This window comes from Pleurodeles waltl, chromosome 2_1 (assembly GCF_031143425.1).
Source record: "Pleurodeles waltl isolate 20211129_DDA chromosome 2_1, aPleWal1.hap1.20221129, whole genome shotgun sequence".
NCBI lineage: Eukaryota > Metazoa > Chordata > Amphibia > Caudata > Salamandridae > Pleurodeles > Pleurodeles waltl.
The window spans coordinates 680,632,625-680,645,685 of record NC_090438.1 but is presented as its reverse complement, the minus strand read 5'-3'; the positions used below and the strand labels follow the sequence as shown (position 1 = coordinate 680,645,685).

General features: G+C 46.4%; 1 protein-coding gene across 1 annotated transcript in view; it reads right to left on the bottom strand.

Annotated features, from left to right (window-relative positions):
- The window catches only part of PPP4R1 (protein phosphatase 4 regulatory subunit 1), a 689,987-nt gene extending 677,831 nt beyond the window's left edge, over positions 1-12,156 (bottom strand). Inside the window, exon 1 of the mRNA XM_069216574.1 lies at positions 12,135-12,156. The gene's annotated coding sequence lies outside the window, so the exon portion shown is untranslated. The remainder of the gene's footprint in view (positions 1-12,134) is intronic.
- Between the last annotated feature and the right edge of the window lie 905 nt (positions 12,157-13,061).

The following is a 13,061-nucleotide window of genomic DNA, read 5'->3' as shown; positions in this document are numbered from 1 at the left end:
AAATATACACAGGCAAAAGCACTTCAGAAAAAAGACATGCTTCAGTACACTAATAACATCATGCTGCCCTTGTTTTATAAGACCAAATGGTCTTGATAATACCAATCATGTCACAGAACCATGACATAAACAAAGCAGTGGCACTCTCAAGTATAGAAAGAATCCATTGCTAAACACTGAGCATGCCGGCACATGAATATCTAATTTCTATGGGCACCTGCTTTGAGTTGTAATAAACCGCAATCCCTTCATTCCTCTCTTCAGGGTATCCAGTCCTCTTTTGTCTCCCCTAAGTAGAAAAATTGATTTACTACATGAGTACAACCTCATCATGGAATATAGGTCAGGGGGAGACATGCCTCACAACCACCTTTAATGTCACACAAAGCCAGGAATAGAATGACGTACAAGCTACATAAGGGCACATCAGATTGATGGTAGGAACGATGGTGCCAGACATGGTAGGAATAATGAAATATTTGCTCAAACAATGTTAGAAATTGAGTTGTTGGCTGGGGTGTAAGCCCTGGTCAAGCATCAACCACAATCCTAGTCAGGGTAAGACACAACCAAACCCTAAATTAACCTGTGCTCACCCTTTGATAGCTTGTCATAGAGCAGTTAGGCTTAATGAAGAGGCAAAGTGTAAAGTATTTGTGCAGCACTCCAAACAGTAAAACAGTGAAAACACCACACAAAAAGATTCCACACCCGGATAGAAAAATAGATCTGAATATAACAAATAAAACAAAATTAAAGTGCAACGAGTAAAACTGGAGATACTGAATTTCAAAGTTTTAAGTAAAAATAGCACTAAGAAGCAGGAAGTCAAATGTTCAGGCCAATCGCGATGGAGCAAGGGCCGGCTACAGGGACCCAGTTAGACTCGCTGAACAAAAGTACAGTAGATTATTTAAGCTACTCGGCCTGCAGGTCTAGTAACATTTTTATGATTTTTCTAGGCCTGCCGTCCTCTGGGTTGTCCAGGACCTACCTTAGGGGTGACATATGTATAGAAAAGGAAGGTGTGAGCGTCGCAAAAGGGTTATTTTTCCATGTCGTCATGGCAGTGTAAAACTGCACACACAGGCTCTGCAATGCAGAGGTAGCCCTGAGCAATGGTTAAAGGGCTAGTTCAGTGCGTGGCACACTCAGTGCTGCAGGCCCATTAGTAGCATTTCATTTACAGACCCTGGGCATGTATAGTGCACTTTACTAGAGACGTACAAGTACATTAAATATATGCTAACTGGGGATAAGCCACTATTGCCATGTTTAGAAGAGACAGTACACACACGCACTTTAGCACTGGGTAGCAGTGGTAAAGAGCATAGAGCCCTAATGCGATCAGAAAAGTGGAGGGAAAATGAGATCAGAAAAGTAAAGGTGGTAGGCAAAAAGTTGGGGGGTAGACCATCGAAGGCTGTCAGGTCTAGCAAACAGCCAAATACACAACCATGCAAAAACAATCCAGACATTCTAACAGAAAAGATGGAAGAAGCTACAAGAGGCATTTACCACAACACGGTCATACCTCAGCATGACCACTGATGCATCCTAAATATCATTGGTAAAATATCTATAGCCGTATAAGGTCTGGTGCTGAAAGGTTGGCACATAACCATACCTGCAGCACTGAGGCATTATACAATCCAACTGGCCCACAGGCGCAACCATGCAAAGGTTCAACTCTGTAACAAGTTGTGATCCCTGGGATTATAAACCATGGGTAAATGCAAGTAGGGCAATGCCTGTTACATCAGCCAGACTGGCGTCCACCATAAAGGAAGCCATGTCCCAACTTACCTTAAAACAAGTCAGAGCATACGTGTGTCCAGCCTCAGATTGTAGACACCTACTATTTGTCATTGAACACTCGGGTATCCAGAAATGGAGGTCTTATAACTAACCAGATAACCTAATTTAGAACATATAAGTTAGTGTTCCTTTCTTCAGGGACTTTACATTCAGGAACTTCTAAAACAATGTGGCATACCTGACAAAACTGCATGATATCCACTGGCCTTAAGTGAACAAAGAGGCTGAAAGATCCATGTGAACTCTCAAAAGGTGTTTGTCATCACTGGAAAGTATCACCAGTACCTGTATCTCCTTGGGGCGTACAGAAACACATCTCACTCCACAACACAAGGCAGTATAGATCTGGTAATCATGGGCCACACCATTACAAAACTTCCACACTGAGCACTGTGTGTATGTGTTGGAATTTCAAAGCAACAACTATATCAACCGTAGGCAAAGTTCCAACAATCCTGAAAGTGGGCAATTTGTTTAGTGTATGAAGTACTTGTGAAAGAGTCAAGTTGAGTAAGAAAATATTAGGTGCTTTTTAAAACATAACCATTGGTGGTGTATACAGTCTGAGTACTCGATAACTCACATGGAACATTTCATGGTTCAAGAAATATGAAGATACCCCACATCCAGTAGAGGGTAGACACATAGAATGAATAAGGGGATGAGAAGGCTTGGCAAAGGAATCTCACCAGACTCCATTCTCCAGAAGGCTTCCTGGAATCCGAGAATCAATAGATGGAGGGACCTGGTGCGAGGTGGTGAGAGCAAGAAACATTCACAATGTCACTGTGGTGCGAATGAGGCCACAATCCCATTGCAGATACCTGCTGATTTGCAGCTTGGCCACACTACCCATACCAGGAGACGTTGGCACATAATTTACCAATATTATTTTTCCTTCTCCGATGGCATTTGTCTCCTCATTGATCTTTTGACCTACAGGACTATTTTAGGTGATGTGTTCAGAAGCTGCTCCAAGAGAGGTGGTAAAGTATTACTCTTGTGGTACTGTCATAACTCATGTGATGTGCACCAACATTTAAGATGCCAGGTGCTGCAACTGGATATAATAAATGATCTGAGCTATATGAATGCAGTCCGATAAAAGCAGGCATCCCAGCATTTGTCTTTTACCATTGGGAGTGTAGAGTATCCCAAGCCCGAGCAAAAATACTGCTACTATAATATTGGAGTGTTAGAATTAGATTGCATATCTCTCAAACTGTTGAATGTTAAAAGATTCACATCCTTTATATCTCAAGATACATATTTTGCATGTTAGAAGCCGTACTTCAAATGTTAGTGCCCTCACGGAGAATGTGGTGAATGTTTTGGATGTTGTTTTCATTGAAATGACTTGGGCTGACAGATAACATGGAGGTTGAGGAATATTTGCAAGTACGGTGATCTCATTTAATGTCTATTTGAAGACACCTGAGGCCATATGCACGAACACATTTTCCCATAGACACAGAATGGGTAAAACCATTTGATACATCTGGCCCCTGGCTTCTTCGATGGGTGAAGATAAGTCCAACAAGAGTAATACACTTCTGAGGATGGTGAATTTAGATCCATGCAGAATTTACTTTGGTACTAAGTTATTAACACAGATTAATTCTCATTTTTAGTCACTGAGGTTAGAAATTCTATCATTAGAAGTTTGTTAATATTTAGTGGTTCACCTAGCAATCCATACCGGGTAATGCTTCATTTTTTTTTGTTTTGCTGATCAGCACTGTAGATGTGCCATAAGTGTAGTGGGGTTCAAGAGGCTGTGACATCCTCAAGATGCATTCTTGATGTCAGGGGCTGAAAGACAGCAAATTCATTTGTGGAAAATAGATGCTGTCGTTCTGAATGGCATAGTGCCATACTCTTGTCTAGCATCCCATTCCCAAGTGACAAATTCTTAAACTTATTTAGCCAGCCTCTGATTCAAGGCCTTCTCAAGTGCTTGCATCAGAAATTAAGATCTCTATAGCAACAGTGCATGTCTGTGTCATGCTGGTGAACTGAGATGTACAAGGGAGGACCTCCCAATAACCCAGAGATTATGAATACAGAGTAAACAACTGACTCAGGAAAGCTATATCATACAATTTATTATTAGAATAATTTATTGATCATAAAAAAGTGGTTAGTAGATGTGTATCTCCAAACAAATAGTCAGAATACTGTTGTAATCAGAAACAGGGTTAAAATGGGACAGTAGTCGGGGCATGGTCAAGATGGAGCGCGAATAAGATGTGCCTCGCGGCCGCTCAGTCCTCTCTGTCTTTAAAGCAGTTGAAAGCACCCCACCGACCTGACCTCCCAGACTGCCCCGGTTTCCCGGCACACTCAGGGGCCTGCGGGCACCTCGATGCTGCCGACCGGCCTACTGTGGGACTGCAGGTGGCCCGTGGTGGGCCGTGACTAGGTTTGGTCTGGACCCTGCCACCGTCCAACATGCCCGGCACGGCTGCCTGAGGCAGAAGGGCGGCCCTTGTGGCCCGGCGCAGCGCGATGGAAGGGGCTTGCCGCCTGGGCCTGGCCCCCAGCACTGACTGAGCTGCTGTGAGACTGCGACTGGCCTTCGGCGGGCCACAATACGAGTTGCTCCAGTACCCTGTTGCTACCCAACATGGAGCTGAGGAGCAGCCTGCACAGTCCGGTGCCGGCACGATCGGGGGGCTACCTCTTCACCAACCGGCTCAGAGGGGGCCCCTTATGAATGGGGACCCTAGGAGGGGGCATTTCAGGCTGGCTCTGCCCCCTCTCCCATCGGGGGCAGCTCCTGGCCCATGCGGCCCAGGCACTCATCAGAGTCGGCATGTGACCTCTCGGAGTGGGTTTGGTGTGGCCGCCTATACCATGTGTGGGGGGGCTGAGGAGGACACCCGCACCCCGTGAACCAAGCCTGCACTTCTTTATATGACAGGAACGCAAATAGGGCTACAGCCTGTTGGAGCGGGGAGGTCCCCTCACTTCTGTGCTCAATCCTGGCCCGCTATGTGGGCTCAGGGCCATCTGTTGGTCCCTCGGGCCACACCTGCTCAGGACCATCTGGGCTCAGGGCCATCTGTTGGGCCCCTCCAACCTCCCCTGGCCTGTGCTCCTGGGCCACTGTATATTGTAAGTATGGCCCTGAGGGTCACCACCTGACACGCCACCCCCCTCCTGCTTACAGACTTTGAAGCACCTGCGCAAAACGCTTGGGGCCCCTGTTGGACTTCTACGAGGGGGGAGTTTCATGGATTCCAGCTCCCCCCCCACTTTTTTCCCGTGTGCCCCACATGGCGAGGGGGCCAGTCCCGGATGGACTTGAGAACTGTGCATGGTCTTAGAGCCACGATTCTTCCTGTCGGGCCCGTAGACAGGGCTGGACTGGGGGCCCAGAGCATGGGCCAAAAGACATCACTCTTCTCATCCCCTTTGGCCTGGAGCACCAGCGAGCCTCACTAGCCTTTAGCTGCACAGCCCTTGATGGACCTGGAGTGGAGTGGACATGCCACTCCCTGCAGCTCCACAACATGGCTGCCGCCAGGTCCAAAAAGGACTGTTTGCTCAAAGACATGCTAGCAAAGCTTCCAGGTAAACCTCTTCCCAGAAGCCTTGGGCCCTCCTTGGACAAGGACTCCCAAGAGGGGCCAGTGACCAGGCTCTTTATGGAGGTTGCGGGATCGTGGCTGCCGGGTAGGTCTACGGCAAAGGACGAGGACAGTGAATTCCACGCTAGTCCATAAGGGCCATTGTTCCCAAGGAGCCTCATCCTCAATATGGGAGGGTTCCTCTACGTAGACGTTAGAATAGGATAGTCTTGCCTTTTGTAAGTAATTCTTTTGTGGTTGTTGCCCTGAATTTTTCAGGTGTGTCCTTAAAAGCATAGGAGTTATATTTTCTGGTCCTGAGGAAGCACCACTTGATCTGTAGAGACACCCAGGGCGCGAAACATGTCGACCGTGTATCAGCCTTAAGGAGATTTACCCTTTGTAGGATGCGATTGGTTGTTGAGTGGTGGAACCCCTTTCCGTCCCCACTCTCCCTTGTTTTTAATATTGACCTGGAGTCTCTATTCCAATTAAATTGGTTGTTTGGAGACTCCTGGGCCAATTTTAGTTTTCTTTCTTCCAGCTTTCTTTTTGAGAGTAGTCTTCAATGTAGTTCTACTTGTTTCATGGCACATACTTTCAATTTGAAAAGATCTCCGGTAAGGTGCCCCCTTGTGGGGCCCGTTAGGCATTGCAGTGCCGGCCTAACGAGGAGCTCCCCTATGGTGAAGCATGACACCATTGGGTGTGTGAGGTCTTTTGCTTCTGATAAAAGAAGTGCCTCTTTTTGAACCTGTGTATTTTCTATACAGGAACAGTGTACTTGTTTTGTATGTCTTTATAGAGGTGCTCTTTTCTTCACTGTGTGACGACATACAAATCAAGAAGGATCTCTCGGTGGACCTACTCGAGCTGCGACGAACTCTGAATGAAACTGGCGAGAGTTTCCACCATGGAGGACTGTGAAGCGGGACGTGAGGAGGAGGTGGAGTGGCTGCACCTGGAGATTCTCCACTTGCGGGGCCAGCACATTGAACTTTGGGCCAACACCGAGGACCTGGAGAACTGCTCACGGCGGAACAACATAAGAATTAGAGGGGCTCCGTCCCAGGCCGAATGCTCAGACCTTAAAGAATACATGAGAGCCTTGTTTTACCATATCCTGGGTGGCTCAGGGGACAAGGACATTCAGTTGGACTGTGTGCATCGGGTGGGCTCCCCAGGCCGGACAATTCCCCTTCCACTGACATTCTGACATGTGTTCACAACTTCCAAACAAAAGAGACCATCCTCTGCAAGGCCAGAGGGGCTCACCCACTCCAGTTTAGGGGCCACTCTCCTGAGTTTGTATCAAGATCTAGCAGCTATAGCTCTCCAAAAATGTTGGGACTTCTGCCCTGTCACTACCCACCTCCAGCAAGCTGGAATCTCCTATTCATGGGGTCATCCCTTCAGAATTATCTTCTGGCACAATGGCAAACTAATCCAACCATGATCCCTCACTGAGGCCTGGAACCTTCTGGGCATAGCCAACACTGCAACGATCGACAGGCCAGAGGGGTCCCAGGCCAACAAGAAGCACAAGTCATCCTAGTGGCGCAGGGGCAGAGGGGCCCTTGCTGGCACTAAGCCAGACCCCACCACTATTGCTAAAGGACACCAGTTAGTCCTACAGATTTTGGATGCAGAAGCTGAGTGACTGGGGAGCTCAAAGCATGGGTGTTCTAACCTCCTGCCTTCCTACTCATGCGGCCTTTGGGGCACTAAGCAGACTCCACCACTAAGTAATGGACAAGCTTGCTGACCACAGCTCCTGCTGTCATGCCACTTTTCATCGGCCGGCATGGCTACACTACACGTCTACCATTGATGATGAACTCCTTTATCATGTCTCTTTTGGTTTTCTGTTTTCTGTGCTTTCATTGTTTGCAGAGTACTTTTCCTTCTCCACACACTCAAGGACATCTTTATTTCCTGGACTTTATGGGTGGGGATCCTCCAGGTGGGGCTAGCAGCTACAGCTCTCTCTCCTTCTGGTCAAACTATAACGCACCTCCACCATTTCCCTAAAGATATGTGTACGGCCCTTAAAATAGTGAGCCTCAATGTCAGAGGCCTTAACAACCCTGTAAAGAGAAGAGCGGTCTTATCCTTACTAGAATGTACAGGCAGCGATATATGCATCCTCCAAAGAACCCACCTTCTAAACAAAGACACCCCTCATATGCGATCCTCTGGGTTCCCTAGGAAGATATGGTCCTCTGTCTGTCCAAAAAGGGGGAGGGGTGGCAACCCTATTTTTCTCTCGATTCAGGGGCAACATAGTCTCTAGGATCATAGAGATAAAGGGTCGCCTCCTAGCATATAGCCTTAGATTAGTGTCTTTTCACTTCACACTGGTGGGGTATTTACATCCCCCAACGAGCAACAAGAACCCTTTTTACTCGATGCAATCACCGCCCTCCTCCAGACCCCTGATGCCACACTCCTAATAGGTGGCGATCTTAACCTGGTGATGGACAATGTCCTTGACCGCTCCACCCAATGCTTTGACCCGATAGGGACCCTTTTGGCGCAGGGCGCACACTGGCTGGCCTAGTGTGGCCTCGCCGACATCTGGTGCACACTTGATCCCACAATGAATGACTTCACACACTACTCTGCGGCGCACAAGACATACGTGTCACGATCTGAATGCTTCTTACCACAATTATCTGTCAATCTCGAGGCACCACCTGGTCTCTTACTGGTTCTGTACTGACCAAGGTAAGGGCGACCCTTTCCAGTAGCCACAGTGCTGCTGATAGAGTAACACCAGGCAGACAGTGACCTCCAGAAGGAGTCCCAGAGGAAAAAACCCAATCCTGGGAAAAACCTCAGAAGCAAGGAACTCCTGAAAAAGAGGTAAGAAACAAGAGAAGCATAATATGAACTGGAAACAGCAAAAACTGCAGACAAGAAAAAACAGGAGAAGTCTAAAAAATCACTGGATACAGGAGCAGAAGAAGAAAAGATGGATAAGAGGAAAACCATAAAGAAAGAGAAAAAAAGAAAAAAGGGCTAAATAATAGGCAAGAGAGATTATAAGGGCAAAAAGCGGGCGCAGCGCACAAAGAAAGATGTACCGGTCGTGCTGTGGACCGAAAAATAGGCAGCGACCCAAAACGCAGCTCAAAACGCGGCCCACGGCAGAAACGGCCATCCAGGACTCGGACGGCTGATCTGACCGCGGTCCGCAAGTGGGGTGCCACAGGTCGTTGCGGTGTCACAATATGAACACATCAACTGTTTCCTTGCAACACCAGGCTTTCAACAGCTCATTAGTGATTCCATTATTGAACCCAGATCACTTTTGGACCACGCCCCACCGAGCCTTAACCTAAGCTGCACGCTCGCTGCCCCCTCTTTTTAGCGACTTAGAGACTCACTACTCCAACAACCCACGACTGTGACTGCTGTTCGGAAGACCATTACGGACTACGTAACTAACAAACTATTCAAGCCAGTGGGAGGCATTGAAGCTTGTGGTCAGAGTGGAATTCATCGCCCTCTCTGCTTCTGAGAATCGTCTCCGTAAAGAGAAGCAGGCAGACCTTGAACTCGCAGACAGAATTAGAAGCGATTCATAAGCGCACAGGAGCCGATCACGTATGAATTCAGCTTGAGTGCACTTGTGCACTCCTCAAACGCTTTTACTTAGAAAGGGCAGAATATGCCCTACTTCACCTTAAACACAAATATAACCTGGGAGCTAACCAGGACAGTAAATTACTAGCCCACTATCTGCAGTCCAAATTGCTATCCAGGACCATCTGACCCGTACGCACGACTCCCGATACCGAATGTCACATTTGACGCTCAAATAGCCAACGCTTTTCACCTCTTCTGCAAAGCACTATACTCTTATGATCCTGGCACCTTGGTTGACTCCCAAACCTACCTATCCTACACCCCCTGACAACCACTCCCTCCACATTGTGTGAAATTCCTTGACTCCCCTAATAGTCTCGAAGAGGTGATCTCGGCGATCGCCTATCTTGAGCCATTAAAGTCATCAGGCCCGATAGGTTTTCCCCTGCATTTTACAAGACTTTTTGCCACAAACTAGCCCCAGTCCTAACGTGCCTTTTCAATTTCTTTGCCATCACTTATACTTTCACAGACTCCATGCTCAAAGCCTCTATTTCCATCATCCCTAAGCCTGGCAAGGACTTTGAGCTCTGCGGGTCCTCCAGGCCCATATCCTTCCTTAACAGGCCACAATATACTCCGACATCTTAGCCAATCCACCTATGCCGGGTCTCATCTCTCCTGACCAGGCAGGATTCATACCGTCATGCTAATGCAGGGACAAAACTAGATGCCTCTACCATTTGATGGATAAAGTTGCTAGATCCCAGAAGGAAGCCCAACTCCTTTAAATCGATGTGGAGAAGGCCTTTGATAGAGTCCGGTGGGCCTACATGCACCAGGCTCTAGAGCTCTTTGGCGTCGGCCCACGGTTCTGCAGTTGGTTGTCCGCCATCCAGAGCTCCCTGAGGGCCAACATGCGAGTTAATGGGTTTTCTTCCCCGCCACTTCCTATCGGGAGGGGGACCCGACACGGTTGTCACTTATTCCCTCTCCTATTTCCCCTGTACATGGAGCCACTGGCCCAATGAATCCAAGCACACCCTGCCATCACGGGAATCCCATTCGGGGGTGAAGACCATCTAATAAGCCTATATGCAAACAATGTGATCCTGGCTCTCTCTGACCCACTGTCTTCCCTCCTAGCTTTAGTTGCTGAAGTCCAAACATTTGGAGAATATTCTGGCTTTAAAGTCAATATGCAAAAATCCCTTATCTTAAACCTCTCTGCCTCTGCCTCCACCGAAGCGGCCATAAAGACCTGCTTTCTGTTTGAGTGGGCCCATCACACAAACCATAGCTAGGGATTCAACTGGCCAGCTCACTCTCCAAAACAATCTCTCTTAATTATAACATCCTAGCTAAGCAGGTCCGAGCAGATATTTCCTCCTGGGTACTCCTGGGGCTCTCCTGGTTCAGTAGAATAGCGGCCTTTAAGATGACCACGCGTCCTCTACCTCTTTCAAGCTTTACAATTGACCCTGCTTCAAGAGGCCCTATGGGCCATGCAGGCGGGCATCAACTACTTTATACAGGGGGGTAGGTAACCTCGCCTCCACCGACAACTTATATACCGTCCCACACGTGATGGAGGCCTTGCGGTACCGTGTCTCCTGTGATATTGCCAGGCATCACAACTCCAATACCTAGTGGAATGAAGTAGACCCCTTACAGAGAAGCACTGGTGTTTTATGGACCAAGCGGTGGTGGGCTATCACATCTGGAAGGAGCCCTAGCTCCTTAAACGGCACAGGGCCTGGGGTCTCTATTCCTCCCCTGTGACTAGTGCTATCTTGTGCGATGGTGATGCAGGGGCTGTGAGGGCGGGTCTAACAACCTTCCCCTCCCCAATGGCATCAATATTTGGCAACCCAGAGTTTGCTCCAGGACTGGACGCTACTTGCTTTAAGAGGTGGCGGGATGGTAGCTGAAAATGTACTGGCTGTTTGTTTGACCCCCAGGAGATAATCCCCTTTGATCAACTCAAGGCTGACTATGGGCTGAATGAAGCGGATAGGATCCGTTATATCCAGGTTCGTCACTGGGTACTACATCCTTCTATTAGACCCCATGCCGAGAGGGCCCTGACAACCTTTGAAAAATGGCTCAATTGAGATTTATTCTTGCATTAACAGAGGTAAATCCAATCAGTCTGATACATCCAAAACAGCCGACACGTGTTTCGTCTCATTTGACTTTTTCAAGGCTGTGAAATGAATCAATGGAAATAGAGTGTGTCAATAGAGATGTTGCGAGCAAAGATGGCAGGTATTATATCTCAATATATGTAAATTTATAGTTTAAAGAGAGAAAAGGTAAAACAGCGAAGAAAGAGAGACAGTGAATGATATTCGTATTTCTGCTCCCCTGTGTTCAAACTTGTCGTGACAGTGCCAAGCCATTTCCATTTAGTTTATTGAGGCTAGAATTGCTGATGTTTCAAGAAAATTAGTGAGAAATTGTTCTGATAATATTAAATTGTGCTTTTAGTGCCACCAAAAGTGAGGTAAGTGATATGGACAAACAGGGAGAAAACAGAGTTGTATATAATTAATATAGTTGAACATACCCGCAAAGCAGAAAATTAGCACATAGTAGTAATGGTCACAAATAATCCATGAAGTCCAAGACGAGATTGAGTAATAGAGATGTAGCATCTGTAGTGCTAGCAGAATTAATTTCAATAACAAAGTCACAGTTGGTTTTCACAGGGTATAATGTGAAATAAGGCCATGAAAATGCTAAAGAAAAGATTAATTATTTTTAAGTTTAAGAAGGTTGAAACGAAGGAGATTTACGAGTTTAAGGCTTAAAATGAAAAAATATTATGGAAACATGTTAATATTAATAGGGTTTGTGCAACCCCCAGGGATAATATTAATTATGAGCCAGAGGAGTAACAATAAGGCTCATCAAGTGAAGCACAGCCGGGTTACCAGTGTGCACTATAAGAACGGACCTCCGAAGTTTGAGGTGAAGCATACAAAGTTACAAGAATGGATCTGCAAAAGTCTATTGTAAACCCACGTGGATACGAATATAGCCAAATGGAAGGAAAGATGGAAGGGTGAGCTGGGCGGCATGAAGCTGAAGCTTTGCAGTAACTAAAAGGACAGCTGGGAACAGAAACAGACGGCTGAGTGAAGCGCTTACCTATTAGGTGGTCTTCATGTCATGCAGTCGGTGTAAGTGCAATTAGTGGCATGCATCGGCGGCGTTAGTTGTTTTAAAAGCGTGCATTGAAATAAAAAAAAGGACTACTTAGGTAATGGAAAGAGAGGTAGGACTAAACTCGTAATAAAGCGAGTGCCATATGGAGTTAACAAGAACAGGGTTTAGAAATGTACATACTACATGTATTGCAAAAAGGGCCAGCGAAATACAGTGAAAAAGATAACTCACAAAGATTTGGGTAGACACGTATGGCATGACAAAGTTCAATTATCCAATAAGGAAAGGTACAGTGTGTACGTCACGCGCAATCGGTGTATGTGCAACGTAAAGCATGCATTGGCAGCGTTAGTTGTTAAAACAGCATGCATCGAAATCAAAGGAGGACTACTTAGGTAATAGAAAGAAAGGTGGGATTAAACTACATAAAGAAGGGTGTAGTAAGTTGGCTCTGTATATACTATTTCAAAGTAAGAAATAGTGTGCACAGAGTCCAAGGGTTCCCCTTAGAGGTAAGATAGTGGCAAAAGTAGATAATTTTAATGCTCTATTTTGTGGTAGTGTGGTCGAGCAGTAGGCGTATCAGAGGGTAGTGTTAAGCATTTGTTGTACACACACAGGCAATAAATGAGGAACACACACTCAAAGACTTACTCCAGGCCAATAGGTTTTTATATTGAAAAAATATATTTTCTTAGTTTATTTTAAGAACCACAGGTTCAAGATTTACATTAAACACTTTAAATGCAAGGTACTTCACATATCATGTACAGTCTTTGTAAAAATGGCAATAAGCTATTTTCAAAGCGGACACAATGCAAAAATCAACAGTTCCTGGGGGAGGTAAGTAAAGGTTAGTTAGGAGGTAAGTAAAACACTTACAAGTCTACGTTCTGGGGCATAGGCATC